General features: G+C 37.3%; 1 protein-coding gene across 8 annotated transcripts in view; it reads right to left on the reverse strand.

The window, feature by feature from the left end:
- TBC1D4 (TBC1 domain family member 4) overlaps window positions 1–18,443 on the reverse strand; it is a 210,008-nt gene that overhangs the window by 110,519 nt on the left and 81,046 nt on the right. Inside the window, exon 1 of one of the 8 annotated variants that reach the window (XM_027557696.1) lies at window positions 12,611–12,716. The exons of the other annotated variants lie outside the window; for them this stretch is intronic. The gene's annotated coding sequence lies outside the window, so the exon portion shown is untranslated. Of the gene's footprint in view, window positions 1–12,610; window positions 12,717–18,443 lie in introns of those variants that run through there. 8 annotated transcript variants of the gene reach the window in all.

Below are 18,443 nucleotides of genomic sequence, written 5' to 3' on the forward strand. Positions count from 1 at the left end.
TTTTTTGAATGATATGTGCTCACTGTAAAATAATAAAGTAATAAAGATAAGTACAAATGAGAAAAAAACTCATCCAAAAATGAATGAAATTTTAGTGAACATCCTCCAGATCTCTTTTATGCACATATAATTAAGGAATAATATTTTGAATAAATAGGATGGTTCTAAGCATCGGTTTTGTGACCTCCTTTGTGTTTGAAAACATGCCCTAAGCATTTTCCATGTCAATAATTATACATCTTTATCATCCTTTTTAAAGGGCTCTCTAGAACAGCAATTCTCATTCTTTAAAATGAAAGACTTCAAAGAACTTTTGTGCTTGTGGTTATGTTAATATTTGTCATTTTAGAAATTACAGTTGAGAAAATTTTAAATATTTTTAATTCCTTTAAAATACATTTAAATAAAATACATTTAAAATTACATTTAAATTAAATACATTTAAATAAAGTACATTTAACAACAAATTATTTACACATGAACTTAAATGATGTAATTTCACTAAAAATAATGAATAATCCCACTCCTTGGCTTGTGGCTCCTTCCTCCACCTACAAAGCCAACAACAGGGATCCAGTCCCTCTTATATCACATCTTGGTAAGCTGTTCTTCTGCCTTCCTCATCTGCTTTTAGGGACACATGTGATTACACTGGGCCTACCTGTATAATTCAGGATAAGCTCCCCATCTCAAGATCCTTAACCTTAACCACATCTGCAAAATCAGTTTTTCAACCTAAGGTGATATATTCAGAGGTCCCGAGGAATAGGGCACCAAAATATTTGGGGTCATTATTCTGCCCACCATACAACCCATACAAATGCACAAATGCTTTTCCTCTAGACAACCACTGTATTTGTGTATGCAGTTCTCATTGTGTCACATATGTTAAAAAGATGTGCTCTCAATGGACAAAATTCAATAAATTGAGTAATTTCTACTGATCCATCAAGGATATTCTCAAATGAACCTGGCCTTTTTTTTAACTGTGAATTCTTGGTGGTGACAAATATAATGACTACTAGTAAAGTTTGGCGCCACTACACTGATTCGTGCTAAGTCATCAGTAGTTTTATCTACCACTGCTTCCAGACAAGCGGTACAAATGCTAACATAGTGAAAAGGACACATTACATTTTAACATTATGATGAAAGTAGTTTTGCTGACCCACTGAAAGCATCTCAGGGAACCCAGAGATACACAACCATATTTGAGAATCACGGTTAATAGAGTATTTTACCATGCCCACAGCAATAAAGTATAAAAACATTAACCTAAGTTATCTCCACTGAATTCAATTATCTGTTAAACTTAAGGACATATAGGTTATAATCAAATTTTAATACCTTCCAAAATTGTTCAAACAGGCTCCAATACCAGCTCTCCAATTTATGGCTCTGTGGTCTTATACAAATGTATTCTTAACTTCTCTAAAACTTTAATCTTTTTTTCATGTATAAAATGGCTTAATGAGACCTGCTTCAAATGATTACTGTAAGGATTAAATGAGAGAATATATATGGTTGGCACATAAGTGCTCACTAAATGGTAGCCATTGTTTCTCATCATCTATCCTGGGTTCAAATATTTTGGTTTTTTAATGGACAGATTCCAATATTACAGATTCTTTTTCTCATACTTAAAACAGGAAAGCAATATGCCTACTTGAATCCTGTCTTTCTCACAGCTGAAACCATAAGATGTATTTCCAGGGTTGTAGATATTCTTCAAGGATGTCAAGGCTTGGAATGAAAGTTTAAGGATACTGCATGTGAACGTCAAAGAGATTTACAAAGAGATCAGAAAATTACAGCAGATCTTACAGTATTAATATATGAGTCAGCAGTTATCAAAAGACAAAGCCTCATCTTTCTCTATAACTTGTTTTGTCGGAATCATTGTATATGTGTATGTGAGTGTGTGTGTGTATGTGTGTGTGTGTGTGTGTGTGTGGATAGATGGATAGATAGACAAAAGACATATTATTTTTGTATATATATCCAAAAAAAGCTCTCACCAGTTCCTCTTTCCACGTCTAATCGCCTAGCTGCATGTTTGTGCCTTTATATTCTGCCTTGCCACCCATACTATGAATGAACACATTGCTGGTGAAGGCAGAAACACACATATACACACACACCTTGGACATCAGAGGCCATCACCTCTTGCTTACCCCTGAAACCTGTGCCTTCTGAGTTTTTGACCCTCATCCTACTAAGTTGGTCTCTGGAATGCTACACTTACCAACCCGTTAACTACAGCAATTAAGGTTTTCTTGGTTTTCAATATTTATATAATAAAAAGTATATAAGGCTTATAGTGTGCCAGGCCCTGTTTCAAACATTTTGACAAATACCAACTGATGGACAGGCTTAGCTTATCAGATCCACCAGATAATATAATGCCCACTACCACCCATTTGGTTGCTATGAACAGGCCAAGTCTACAAAATGTAGACATTCCAGTACCTTATAAAGTGCTTTTCAATTAATTCTAGGTTGACTTGTAAAATTACCTTATAAGGACAACATGTTATAGTTAACTTTGAGAAGCAAACACAAGTTTACTATCATCTCAGACCAACTTATTTTGAGCTCGAATTCATACCACCATATTATTTTCTTACTTATTAACCTAGCTTTAGCAGAATCATCATCTAGATCACACAGATTTTAGATCTTGCTATGGTCTTTATCAACTCTGAAAAATAAACATCATCATCAAACACAGAAGGTCATCAAAACCATTGACATTCATGAAAAGAACAATGGTACATTTGGCTGTTTATGAAATCCGTTTGTTAGATGTTTCAAGTGAAACAAAAAAGAAAATAAAAAAAAATCAAAAAAGAAAAAATGAGTGCTCAGCGAGAATCACCTATATGTCAAATACTTGCTAGAGTATTACTAAATAATGCAAATAATTGTTTCATATTTCAAATACAATAGAAGCCAGATTTGCCAGCCAATCTTTTTAAGAAAATTAAAGAGTGTAGCTAGCTGTTTTGTCTAGTTCCTATTTTATTTCTCAGTATAAGTCAAATCAAATATGTTTTTTGCCGGTGACTCTGAACTCTGGAAGCAACACTGCTGTGCTTTTACTACACAAACATAATGTGGACTTTGAATTGAAGAGAAACAACAATAGAAGCAGGACTATATCTAATTAATTTCATTCAACAAACAGTATCAAGCAGTTGCTATGTGCAAAACTCTTGTTAGATTTGGCAAAGTGTACAGTGGGTGGAAATATCACCATATTCAAAAAGATTGCATCCAGTTATAAACGAATGTTACCTCAATTTTACAGAATCAGTTTTAAAAGACGATTATCTCAAGAGGAAAAAAAAAGATTGTGTTATTAGATTCAGTATAAAGCTTGCCAAGTACACAAAAAGCCATTTACAGAGGAGAGGCACTAAACATGGAGATTTTGCACACAGAAGTGTGTGAATTAAAAAATGAATTTATCAAATTTTAATATATTTTCTGAAAAAATATTGTCATTCCTTTAAGTATTAAAGTAGTCTTGTGAGGGAAGTTAAAGGACAAAGTATAAATTTTCTAAAATCCAAAGAGAGCTTCCTTGGGGCTTAGTGGTAAAGAATCTGCCTGCCAATGCAGGAGACACGGGTTCAATCCCTGATCCGGGAAGATCCCACAAGCAATGAAGAAACTAAGCCCGTGCGCCACAGCTCTTGAGCCTGTGCTCTGCAACAAGAGAAGCCACCGCAATGAGAAGCCCGCGCAGTGCAACTAGCCCTCACTCGCCACAAAGACAGAAATGCCTGCGCAGCAACGAAGACCCACACAGTCAAAAATAAATAAATACAAATTTTAAAATAAATGAATACAGTCCAAAGAGATGGGAACCCAGGAGGTACATGTACCAGTTTGTGTCAACCAGGCAGTGGGTAAGGTTAGGCCAGAAAGGGATTCATCTACTGCTGTTTCTCCCCAGTGACTGCTTCCCATAGAGGCTGTGGCTCTTATCTCTGCAGAATATCTAACCAGGAATGACGTGTAAAATGCTAACTCTTCACTATAAAGCACTTCCCAGGTAGATCAGCCAGTAAATAATCTGCCTGTAATGCGGGAGACCCGGGTTGGAGTGGGTCAGGCAGTTCCCCTGGAGAAGGGATAGATTACCCACTCCAGTATTCTTGGGATTCCCTAGTGGCTCAGATCGTAAAGAAACCGCATGTAATGCCAGAGATCTGGGTTTGATCCCTGATTTGGGAAGATCCCCTAGAGAAGGGCATGGCAACCCACTCCATTACTCTTGCCTGGAGAATTCCCATGGACAGAAGAGCCCAGCAGGCTACAATCCATGGGGTCTCAAAGAGTTGGACACAACTGAGCAATTAAGCATAGCACACTATGCAAATGCTAAGTCACTTCAGTCGTGTCCGACTCTGTGCGGCCCCATAGATGGCAGCCCACCAGGCTCCCCCGTCCCTGGGATTCTCCAGGCAAGAACACTGGAGTGGCTTGCCATTTCCTTCTCCAATGCATGAAAGTGAAAAGTGAAAGTGAAGTCACTCAGTCGTGTCCAACTCTTAGCGACCCCATGGATTGCAGCCTAACAGGCTCCTCCGTCCATGGGATTTTCCAAGCAAGAGTACTGGAGTGGGGTGCCATTGCCTTCTCCAAGTTCAGAAGTTCAGAAGTCATAATATGAAATGCATTCCTCCAACATTATAATAAAAATAGCTTTATCCTATCAAGTGTTAGCTGCTCAGTCCCGTCCAACTCTGCGACCCCAGGGACTGTAACCCACCAGGCTCTTTTGTTCACGAGATTCTCCAGGCAAGAATACTGAAGTGGGTAGCCATTCCCTTCTCCAGGGGGTCTTCCTGACTCAGGGACCAAACCTGGATCTACTGCCTTGCAGGCAGTTTCTTTACCATCTGAGCCACCAGGGAAGCCCCTTATCCTATTAAAGGCTATGTATATAATGAGTCTTTGTATTATATGATGAGTTACTAGAAATAGCGAACCTACAAACAGTTAAAGCAGTTCACAATCCACTAAAGAAAAAAAAAAAAAAATAGCACCTTGGTATGTATCCTGGATCGCTCCAGATCCAATTAATTTTTGTGTTACTTCCATTTTCATTGGTTGGCCTCTTTAAGTTTCCTCATTTGTGTACAGGATCAGATTGTTTTTGCAATGCACTGGCTCTGCACTTTCCGACGGGGCACCTTGTTTGTCTCATGACCTGCTATTAATGTAGTTCCTGCTTTCAGGCAATGTTTTCCACAGGGTTATTTCCCATGCTGATAACCTAGGTAAAGGGTAAATGCTTAATCCAGTCTCCTTCATTATAAATCACAAGCTTCAAATCTCACACCTCCACAGGTGCAGAAAAAAATTCAGTACAGACTCACAGACAGTTCTAGTCACTATACTAAAACAATAAAATGCATTTTTCTTGCAGGCATGAATGCTGTTAATGGAGTTTATATCTCAACCTTTTACCATCTGAACAGCTGTTTTCAAAGGGGGGATAATAGAATTGACCCAAGAGCAGCACCACTACCATCGCTCAGAAACCTTTTCAGATCTTGTTAACTATGTTTTAAAAAGATAAAGTTCAAGTTCATCTACAGAGACAAACTGTTTTGAAACAAGCTCTGAACAATGTGCCTTTGTCTCATCAGGGAAAAAAGTAAAGAGATTCTTAAATAAAGACTGAAAAAGGATACTTCAAACCTTTTGGCATTTTTCTCCCCTAAAGGAGGCTTATCTATTTGCTTCATGAGAATGATTTCCATACAGGAAAAATTTTTACAAGTTTGTCATCTAACAGAATTAATTATCAATAAATAAACACAACAATGAATGTCCGAATGCAATTCCTACAATTCAAAAATATGAACACCAAAAAGAAAAATTAAACTGATGAAATAGACAAACAATTCTAACATAGATTTTGGGGGGAAAAACACAAACCAAGTAGCACATCCTTTACATTTATTAAGAGCGTAACTGCAAGGCATTTAGAGCATAGAGTGTTCTGAGTACTTAGGTATTTCTTCTTCTACAGTGTTGAAAAAATATTCTTGTCAAAGAATAGACACATTTTCAGATGAGAAAAGACTTGGGTTTTCAGCAACTGTGAATCTGGAAAGATCCCAGCTTTGGAGCACATCGGATCTCATTGTCTTCCCGGTCCTTCAACCCTCCCCCAAAGCCCCTCAATCATATGTCTTGATCTCCACCCACCCAAAAAAGATTCAGAAGGTTCACCCATACAAATGTTTTGGAGAAGCTATTTTAAAATATGCTTGAACAAAACAACACAGTAAAATAAGAGACAGGAAGTCACAGGATGAAGGAAACAGTGACTCCAATCTCAAGGGCTGTGCCACAGGCACAGGTGCCATCAGTCCCGTACCTAGGAAAGGAAGGGCTTTCAGGCTGGCTAGTAGGCTTGAAATGTTAGAAGAATTAAAGGATATAATTACAGCAGAGAGGGCAAGAAAACATTGGTAGAGATTCCGGGAAAACAAAAAGCAAACCAAAAAAAGCTGTAAAACAAAAGACATATAATCATGGCACACTGATGCTTTGGTGAATGTTTACAGAGTTACAACAGCATGACCTATTACTAATGATTAAATCTTAGAATCAATCTAAAAACAAAGCATGAAATTAACTATGGGCACATCATGCTGTAACAATATCAATTTTATCAATATAAAAAAGTACAGACACCAGAAACTAGAAAGTGGAAGTAGAAGAGAGATTTTTAAAAGGCAAAGGTTGTAGAATTGACATGGAAATTTTAATAAATACCATTAAAGAAACACTAATTTGGAAAGATACACGTACCCGAATGCACATAGAACATTATTTACAAATGCAAAGATATGGAAGCAACCTGAGTCCATCAACAGATGAATGGATAAAGAAGTGCTTTAAAAAGATAAAGTTCACAGCTTTCTTGCCCATTCATCTGCTGATAGACATCTAGGTTGCTTCCATGTCCTGGCTAATGTAAACAGTGCTTCGATGAACATTGGGGTACACGTGTCTCTTTCAATTCTGGTTTCCTCAGTGTGTATGCCCAGCAGTGGCATTGCTGGGCCGTATGACAGTTCCATTTCCAGTTTTTTAAGGAATCTCCACACTGTTCTCCATAGTTAGCATTCATACACCAACAGTGTAAGAGGGTTCCCTTCTCTCTGCACCCTCTCCAATGGAATATTACTCAGCTATTAAAAAGAATGCATTTGAATCAGTTCTAATGAGGTGGATGAAACTGGAGCCTGTTACACAGAGTTAAGTAAGTCAGAAAGAAAAACACCAATATAGTATATTAACATATATATGGAATTTAGAAAGATGGCAATGATGACCCTATATGCAAGACAGCAAAAGGGACACAGATGTAAAGAAAAGACTTTTGGACTCTGTGGGAGAAGGCAAGGATGGGATGATTTGAGAGAATAGCATTGAAACATGTATATTATCATATGTGAAACAGATCTCCAGTCCAGGTTCGATGCATGAGACAGCGTGCTCAGGGCTGGTGCACTGGGATGACCCTGAGGGATGGGATGAGGAGGGAGGTTGGAGGGGGGTTCAGGATGGGGAACACATCGACACCCATGGCTGATTCATGTCAATGTATGGCAAAAACCACTACCATACTGTAAAGTAATTAGCCTCCAATTAAAATAAATAAATTAATTTTTTTAAAAAGATAAAGTTCAGAGACAAATTGTCTTGAAACAAGCTGTGAACACTTACCCTTTATCTCACCAGGGTAAAAACAAAGAGATTCTTAAAGACAAAGGGGATACGTCAAACATTTTTGCATTTTATTTCCTATAAGTGTAACATATAATATATATAAAAAAGAATGAATGAATATATTAAAAAAGAATACAATTTTCCCATTTGCAACGACGTGGGTAGACTTGGAAGGTTTCATGCTAAGTGAAGTAAGACTTACAAAGAAAGACAAATACTGTATGATACCACTTATAAGTGAAATTCATTTTATATTGGAGAGGAAGACCAGGTAACTTCTCTTAGTTCACAGCTTTCTGCATCTGAGAAATCATACCCAACACACTTCATCTGCACCTAGACGTGATTTAGCAAATGAGATTCTGCTGTTTGAGTCTGAATCACAGCATTCTATCTGTTGTGATAGAATGAGACTGCTGGGCATCTTAGAAATGGGTGAGTATATTTTTCATGTCAAAGGATGTAAATAATTTGTGGACAGAATTCAGACTGTGGTGGATTAAATATATGTCCATAAACTATTTCATGGGAATAAATTATTCCCATGTCTTAAATCTCGCCTGGACCTGTGACTGCTCTGACCAATAGAATGCAGTAGAAATGACGTCCTGAGATTTCTAAACCCACGCATTAAGAAAGCCTTCAGCTTCTATTTTTGTACGCTGATGAAAAAATAGTTGCCATATAAGAAGTCAGACTACCATGAGGCTGACGCGCTATGAGGAAGCTAAAACTGGCCATGCGGAGACACCAGAGAGATTCCGGCCAACTCCGAGTTGACAGTGACCTCAGCTGAGGCACCAGACAGGGAAGAAGACATGCTGAAAATTCCAACTATGTCAGATGCCACATGGAGCAGAGAGAGCTATCTTTACGAAGTCCTGCCCAAACTGCGCGATAGTGACAACTAAATAATAGGTATCGGCTTAGGCCAATTTTAACGTGACCTGTTATGCACCCAAGAAAGTAAAAAACGTCTAATTTCTCCCTCTCCCTTCACTCTGCAGTTTGTGGGGTTGCAAAGTTGGACACGACTTAGTGACCGAACGACAACTACCAACAATATACAAAATCTCACTAATTTCTCTCTCTCTACCTCCCCAATACTGCTCTAACAAGTTCACCCTTCTCTTTACTCCCACTGTTTATATTCAGTCTAAGCACTTTTTGAATGAATTACTCCAGTAACTTTCTAATATCCCTTTACCACTCACCACTACCCTGGACATTAATCGTTCTCCAAATTACAGTCAAAGTTGCCTTTCTAGACGCAAATCTAATGTCACACCCATGCATAAAATCATCACTAGCTCTCCCACACACATAAGAGACATCTCAGCATGCATACAAAACCTTCCACAATTTGGATTCAGACCACCTTTTCAGCTCTACAGCCCATTGTCTCCTACGGGCAATGAGCACTCCAGAAAAAGAATGTCAAGTGTGAAAAATCCAAGCATACGTTCTGGAATCTAGAGGCATATATGTTGTTGTCGTTCAGTCGCTAAGTCATCTCCGACTCTGCAACCCCATGGACTGTAGCCCACCAGGTTCCCCTGTCCGTGGGTTGCCATGTCCCTCTCCAGGGGATCTTCTTGACCCAGGGATTGAACCCATGTCTCCTGGATTGGAAGGTGGATTCTTTATCGCTGAGCCAGCCAGGGAAGCCACAGGTATTATATAGGCTGCCACCAATTAACCCTATGAACTTGGCAATCACTTGAGATAGACTTTAGCTTCCTTTACATACACATTAAAGTGAAAAAGGAGAGGGAAAAAGTTGGCTTAAAACTCAACATTCAAAAAACTAAGATCATGCCTTATGGTCCCATCACTTCATGGCAAATAGATGGGAAAACAATGGAAACAGTGAGAGACTTTATTTTCTTGGGCTCCAAAATCACTGCAGATGGTGACTGCAGCCATAAAATTAAAAGACACTTGCTCCTTGGAAGAAAAGCTATGACCAACCTAGACAGCATATTAAAAAGTAGAGACATTACTTTGCCAACAAAGGTCCATCTAGTCAAAGCTATGGTTTTTCCAGTAGCTATATATGGAGTGAGACTTGGACTATAAAGAAAGCTGAGCACAGAAGAATTGATGCTTTTGAACTGTGGTACTGGAGAAGACTCTTGAGAGTCACTTGGACTGCAAGGAGATCAAACCAGTCAATCCTAAAGGAAATCAGGCCTGAATATTCACTGGAAGGCCTGATGCTGAAGCTGAAACTCCAATACATTGGCCACCTGATGCAAAGAACTCACTCATTAGAAAAGACTTGATGCTGGGAAGATTGAAGGCAGGAGAAGGGGACAACAGAGGATAAGATGGTTGGATGGCATCACCAAATCGATGAACATGAGTTTCAGCAAGTTCCAGGAGTTGGTGCTGGACAGAGAAGCCTGGTATGCTTCAGTCCATGGGGTCACAAAGAGTCAGACACAAATTAGTGTTAGACAAGAACTAGATGATTTCTCCTTCACTTTCCATCTCTGTATGCTGTAATTCCCACAATTTTTTGCTGTCGTTGCTATTCAGTCGCTCAGTTGTGTCCAACTCTTTACAACCCCATGGACTTGCATTTTGGAAATTAGAAAGAAAGAAAATGTGTTTCAAAGGGGAACTTATACATACCATCCTTCTCCTTGGCCCCAAGCCCTACCCTCCTGCCTGCTTGTCTCCAGGATCAGCTCTCCTTATCTGTTCTTAATTCCTCTTTTACTTTGTCCTGTTATCTTCACAAAGCCCAAGCTTCCTTCTCATGGTCACCCTCATGATGATGGGGTGAGCAGAGAGGGGGAGGGTACCTGCTGGAATTTGTACGCATGACTGTTTATGAGTCACGTACCTCACAGGCAAGAATCACCTCTAGAAATATTTCCAAGTCAGTACATGACACTGAGTGATCTTGACATTAGGCAGTATTTCAATAGCTGAAAGTAAAGTACAATCAGAAAGAACACAATATTCTAACTTCAGAGACATAATCAATTCTTTTCTATCAAGAGTTATGTATAAAGTTTAAAAATATAATACTCTGGCAAGGAGACATTTCCTTCTTAAAAATAGTTAGTAGCATTTGCAGATTAATCTACAATTTGTCACCCACAGAATGTAGCATATTTATTGGCCAGATTAAGGAAGATGTTTTTATACATTACTTTTTTTAAACTCCTAGAAAGTAAAGGCAACAAATTCAAACTACTTTCAGAATGTGTCTGTAAAACTTGAAGTCGTAAATAAAACTACATTGTAAGCTCCATGAAGATGGATGCTTTTTCAGTCCTGGAGACTAGACTATTTGTGAAACTAATGAACGAGTTAATGAAAGGGAATATGAAGCAATGAGGTGTTACTCAAATTATGAGAACCTGTGGACTTTTGCTCAAAAGGACATTTCACATAAAAATTCAGACTAGCACCTCTGAAAACATGTAGATCTTGAACTGTTCTTCTATCTCTTATAAAGTTACTTAAACAAAGCTATGTGTGTTCTGTAGGATGTCTAACAATGTCAGTCAGTTCAGTTCAGTCACTCAGTCGTGTCTGACTATTTGCGACCCCATGAACCGCAGCACGCCAGGCCTCCCTGTTCATCACAAACTCCCAGAGTTTACCCAAACTCATGTCCATCAAGTCAGTGATGCTATACAGCCATCTCATCCTCAGTCGTCCCCTTCTCCTCCTGCCCCCAATCCCTCCCAGCATCAGGGTCTTTTCCAGTGAGTCAACTCTTTGCATGAGGTGGCCAAAGTATTGGAGTTTCAGCTTCAACATCAGTCCTTCCAATGAACACCCAGGACTGATCTCCTTTAGGATGGACGATGTCAGTCAAGTGTGCCCAAAGTCAAGGATATACATGACATGAATCCTAGCAGAATCTTTCCTACTTATAGATTGGAGGGAAGGGGTTGAATAATTTTATTAGCAAGCAATTTAAAACATTTTTATATGAAAATAAACAGGATGTATTAAAAAATAGACTAAAATCTGCATTAATTCTTAACATAAGCAAAACTTCAAAGAAATTTAGAGCTTGTAGCAGACTGCAAAGTTGTCACCCCCATTCTCTCCACATGTACAGCTTCACTTTCCTCTGACCTAAAGCTTTGGTTGAAAAGTTCAAAAAGACTGAATAGAACATTTCAGCATTCTTTCAATGTAAGAAAGATCCATTACATAATGATGACTCTGCTCTAATAAAATGCTTCCATTCTCAGGTAATGGCAGCAAAGAAAAGGATAAAATACTTAAAGGTAAATTTCTATCATTGGAGAAGGAAATGGAAACCCACTCCTGCACTCTTGCCTGGAAAATCCCATGGGCAGAGGAGCCTGGTAGGCTATAGTTCATGGGGTCGCAAAGAGTTGGACACAACTTCACTTCACTTTTCTCATCATGTTCTCTATTTTAAAGGTCATCTGCCTACCTGATTCTATATATTTTATTTGGTACCTAAAACTTTAAAAAACATTTTCCATGCAGTCTTCCACTCTTTTGTAAATGCATGCATGTGTGTTCAGTCGCTTCAGTCATGTCCAACTCTTTTTAACTCTATGGACTGTAGCCTGCCAAGCTCCTCTATCCATGGGATTCTACAGGCAAGAATACTGGAGTGGGTTGCCATGCCCTCCTCTAGGAGTAAACATATACTCACACACAAAATATTATAATCTGTGATAAAAAGATTTCTGTAAGTCATTTTACATAGCAATTTTAATTCAGACGAGCACAGAATAAAGGTACCCCAATAAACTGACCCAAAAAATGTAAAAGTGAGATACAGGACGCTTTTATACCTAAAAACATACACTGCCTAAGAACAAAAAATAAAAATAGAACTCACAGAGAGGTAAAGTTATATACACAAGGTGTCTGAACTTCTGTCTCCAGTCAAAAGCAGAGGAAGTGTGAAGCAAGCCAGCCCTTGGGCCTTGGGTGAATGAAATGCACAGTCCAGTGTCACAGAATTTCTGGCATTTGCAGTCATGAGGAAAGAGCACGCAGCTCCCATGCTCCAGGGCCCCTCTCTTAAGGGCTGCTCCAGGAATGCAGGTCCAAGATAAACCAAACCAGAACACTGAACTGCCTTTCACCCATGGATGACGACCTACTCCTGTACCTGGCCAGGTATCATAGATCCAAAATCAACAGTTTTAATTCCTCCCTGTCCACCACATCCTCAGCTTCACATCATCACTATTTTTCAGAGAAAAATGTGTGGATTCTTTTGGTGGGGAAACAGCATGAAAATAATTATTAGTTCTAATTTCACAGATAGTAATAAAAATGTTCACTAACAACTAGCTTTTATCATTGCTAAACAAAATGTTTTTATTATGATATCCATTTACTTATATTGCTTAAAATACATTCTGAAATACTGTGGGGGTTGTGTAGGTTTTTTTTTGGGGGGGGACATTAACATGTTCACAATTTATTAAGTTTTTACTAATTTTGATCTGGTAGATACCTTAATGGATAAAGACAAGTGTAAATAATTTTGCTAAAGATACCAACATTTTCAAAATTCACATGTTGTTGCAAAATAATTAATACATATATATACAAAGAAAGTAATTTACTACTGATTATTATTAGCTTTTTACCTAGTTTTGTTGAGATATAATTGATATACAACACAGTTTTAGATTTACAACATGATTTGGTTACTATCATTTCTATATCTCTTATGATACAAATTTCAATTGCATTAGATTTTATCATGGGAACTTATACTTTTCCCTCGTCCTAGGTGTACTATGACATTATTATAAAAGAACCCAATACTTCATCTTTCTGTGTTTTCTGTTAAATTTGTTGTGTTTACCATTTAAAGAACTCAAACAAATTGAGAAGAAAAACACATATTCAAGTAGGACAAAGGATATGAATGTATAATCCTTTTTTTACTGAAGTATAGTTGATTTACTTTATATCAGTTTCAGGTGTATAACATTGTGATTCAATATTTTTATAGATCATACTCCATTTAAATTGTTATAAAATATTGACTACATTTCCCTGTGTTGTACAATATATCCCTGTAGCTCATTTTTTTATACCTAGTAGTTTGTGCCTCTTTACCTCTACACCTGTCTTGCCTCTTCCCCTTTCTCTCTTCCATCTGCTAACCCCTAGTTTGTTCTTTGTGAGTCTGCTTTGGTTTTGTTATATTAATTCATTTGCTTTATGTTTTAGATTCCACATCTAAGTGATAACAAACAGTATTTATCTTTCTCTGCATGACTTACTTCACTAAACATAATACCCTCTAAGTCTATCCATTGCTGCAAATGGCATAATTTCATTCTCCTTTACAACTGAGTCATATTCCACTATGTCTATATCACCATATTTTCTTTATCCATTCATCTGTTGACAGACATTCAGGTTGTTTCCATATCTTAGCTATTGTAAACAAATGCTGCTATGAACATTGGGGTGCATGTATCTTTTTGAAGTAATGTTTTCATTTTCCTCAGACATACCCAATCACAGAATTGTTAGATCATATAGTTGCTCTATTTTTAATTTTTTGAGAAACATCCATAATGTTTTCCAGAGTGATGGCACCAATTTACAGTCTCACCAACAGAATACTAAGGTTCCCTTTCCACACAACCTTGCCAATATTTGTTATTTGTGGTCTTTTGAATGATAGACATTCTGACAGGTGCAAGGTGCTATCTTATTGTGGTTTTGATTTGCATTTCTCTGATGATTAGTGATGTTGAGCATCTTTTCATGTGCCTGTTGGCCATCTGATGTCTTCTTTGAAAAAATGTCTATTCAGGTCTTCTGCCAATTTTCTAATCATGAGCAGATTATTCTTAGGAGAAGTGGTAAAATAAAGATAATTGAAAAATAAAGAAATATAGATTAAATCAAGAAGATGTTAGTTTTGGAAAAGATTATTTAAAAAAATTATACACAGTGCTGGAGAAGATCCAGTAAAATGAGCCCTTGATGGTATAACTGTAATTAAGAATAGGCTTTCATAAAATAATTGGGCAAAATATTTAATACCTTCATACAACTTGACTTTTTAACTTTTTAACTCCACTTTTAGGAATCTAGCCACCACCACCTCAAATTAAATATAGAAATATGTCTGAAAATTATTAAATTTGTCTTAAAAATAAATTATTTTTCAAAAATCCTTTTAGAACAAGATATAAACAAATGATACAGCCATTCTTCAGAGCATTACTAACTATTAGAAATAATTTATATGATATATATATCCCACATGAAAGAAATAGGTGAATTACAGTGTATTCATTCTGAGTAATAAAAACAATCATTAGTTTTTGAAAAGATGACACAGTAAGAAAAAATAGAATACAAAACTGTATACATGGTATCATTACAACATAATTCCTTTTTTGTTTTATTCTAGAATAGTTTTAGATTTACAGAAAAAATGTCAAGGTAATATGAAGGCTTTCCATATAATTTAAAACCAATTTCTCCCGTGGTTAACATCTTCCTCTAGCATGGTGAACTTATCACTATTAATCAGCCCATAATGATACTTTTTTTAACCAAAGTCCATGCTTTATTCAGGGACTTTCCTGCTGGCTCAGATGGTAAAGAATCTGCCTGCAATGTGGGACACCCGGGTATAATCCCTGGGTTGAGATGATTCCATGGAGAAGGGCATGGCAACCCACTCTAGTATTCTTGCCTGGAGAATCCCATGGACAGAGGAGTCTGGCAGACTACAGTCCGTGGGATTGCAAAGAGTTGGACACAACTGAGCACTAACACTACATGCTTTATTCAGATGTCCTTAGCTTTTCCCAAATGTCCTTTTCTGTTCCAGGATCTCACATCACATTTAGTAGTCATATTTTCTTAAGCACCCCTTGGTTGTGACAGTATCTCATATTTTCCTTGTTATTTATAGCTTTAAGACATACAAGGCATTTTGTAAAATATTCCTTAATTGGGACTTCCCTTATTTTTTTCTCATGGTTATGATGGGTTTTGAGGAGAAAGGTCACAGAAGGAAAGTACTGTTTCCAACAACATATTTAAGAGATAACATGGGAAAAAATAAATTTAACAAAATGTTAACCAGAATGTTAACAATAATTAAGTTGAATAATGAGGGTCTATGAGTAATTTTTTTCTTCTGTCATTGACCTAAATCACTTTTTTAAATGCTTCACTAAAATCATTTTTATTATTATAAAAGGAAACACCTAAAAAGAAATCATATAGTTAAAAATGGAACAATAGCAGAAATATGTCATCTGCTGTCCCTCCTCCCATGCTCAGAAATGGGGTGGCTACACTTGTCTACCAGCTGCTGCTTCTCCTCTTGTCACCAGAAGCCGTGTAATTGATTTGACAGCTGTTGAATGACTTCTAGGTACTGGTGCATCTATTCAGGCTAGAGACAGAGAAGGGCAAACTGTTTGGGTAGGGCTGTCATTCTTTCTGACATCTTTCTTATATATAGGGCAACAAGCAATATACCATTATGTATATGAAAAGGGAGAATTCAGCCCATTACATTCTAATCTATGTGGAGAAAAGATCATGAACTATTAGGTGAAAAAAAAATCAAGTTGCAGAACAGTGTAAATGGTAGGCACAATTTTTATAAATAGAATATACAAATGTCAAATCAATTTCATATATGTATTTTTTAAGCCTAGAAGGGTGTGCATCAGTCTGCAACTTCCTGAAGGAAAAGAGAATTAAAAGGGAAGTTGATTTTTGGCTTTCTTACTGCTTATACATTGATATATTATATAAACTTCACCATAAAGCTCCTCTATATTTTAAAATGCTCTTTAAAAATGATAAAAGATGCTTATGGAAAGTTTATATAATATGAAAAAATGAAATGATTAACACTTTTATTTCACTTTTTCATATTACATCAACTTTGCCATAAGCATCTTTTATCATTTTAAAAAGCACTTTAAAATATAGGGAAGCTTTAAGCCAAAAATTCATCAGTTTAAAGAGTTAAACTAACCAGCATATACAAAATTGGGCAGAGTTGCAAAGAGTAAACCAAAAGAAGGAAGTTTCAAAAAGTTTCAGAAATGGCATACCAAGATTACAATTCTTCACTCAACTTTCAAGAATGTAAATGGCATTTTTGTGTGTTTAGTTCCTTTTTCAAATTGAAAATAAATGCAGCTGTCTGTATTCTTTGCACATCTTTCTCTCCCCAACCACCAGTATTTTAAGAAGGGTGTTCATGGCAAGTACTAGTTAACGTCAGAGAGAGGGGCTTTTCAACCATAATTTAATTAGTTCACTCAGGCCTTTCCAACAGCTGCAGTGTCTAAAGGCAGCCAACTGTTAAGGCAATATGCCCATATTTTTTAATAAGCTGATTTGATACACATATCTCAAGAGAATCTGTGAAGAAACCTATTCAAGAGTCCAACCCAGAGATGTAACAGTAATCATCTTCACAGCTACTCACAGTGAATGCTGTGCTCCTTGTAATTGTATTTTTTATTTTTTATTATGTCGAAGATCATCAGACATCATCTGGACTTGAAAAATGGCAAAGGTATCCATGTTTCTACTCAACTCAACTTCTCCGAGTTAAAGCATTGCAAGTCTTTGTAAAAACACAAATAACGGACAGCACATTTTATGCCTTGAAACTCCATTTCTATCTCAGCACAATTTCATCAAACTAAATGGAACCCTGGGAAGTCAGTGGTGATGAGGCTAAGAGACTCAGGAAAGACATGGCATGGCCAGCCCAAGGCAACTCAGAAATTTCAGAAGAATGATGAGACCTGAGGAAATTCCTCTTTTTAAGATATATAGCTCTATTTACTAAGTTTTCAAAGTTCCTAGGAGAATAGAAAAAATAAAAGTGATTTATTAGAGAAGCAGAGAGCTCAGGAAAGATCAGGCAGTTTTCCCCTGTATCAGATTGAAAAGATCCTGCATGGCAAGATACTATCCCATACATGTGGTTTATTTACCCACAAGAAAGGTTAGTTAGCGTAGTTTAGGGTTAGAAAATGAATCTAAGGTTATGAAGGACCTAAGGGAATCTAAGACTTCTGGGACAGAGACCCAACACCTCGGGGACAATGAAGGATCTAACACCGTCATTCAGGTACTTTTAGAATTCAGGCAACCTAGATCATCAACACCCTAAGAATACTGAAAACTTACAATTCTTATCATTTCTCAAAAGTTCTTGATAAACTGAAGCAGGTAATGCAGTTGAATAGCTGCCCAAAGCTTCAGACATGTTTCTGATCTACATGTGTAAGGAGAGGAAGCCATCTAGACAGGCCCCCATTTGTCAACACTGGTAAGAGGGTGCTGGCTACAAATTCTAGCGTGCTCTCCTTCAAGAAGTTGTTCATCGCTCTGCACTTCTATTCACTCAACACATGTTTATCTGGGTGTTATCCTATGCCATGGCCTGTGCTAGGTGCTGGATTTAGAAGGCCAATGAGCCACAGGCTCTTCTTTCAAGGATATTTAAATCTCCAGGAGGATGTCCTGTTTTTGCCAGACTCTTTCCAAACCTCTTCCTCAAGGAGTCAGAAAGGTTACATTTCTGAATTCTAGAAAAATGGTAGTCATAGCAATGGAAGCATAGCTTTGAATCTTCCCAAATCTCCACATGAAAACAGAACAACTAATACCAAAACCAAAACCCTGGACAACATCCACAA

Source organism: Bos indicus x Bos taurus, chromosome 12, assembly GCF_003369695.1.
Source record: "Bos indicus x Bos taurus breed Angus x Brahman F1 hybrid chromosome 12, Bos_hybrid_MaternalHap_v2.0, whole genome shotgun sequence".
NCBI lineage: Eukaryota > Metazoa > Chordata > Mammalia > Artiodactyla > Bovidae > Bos > Bos indicus x Bos taurus.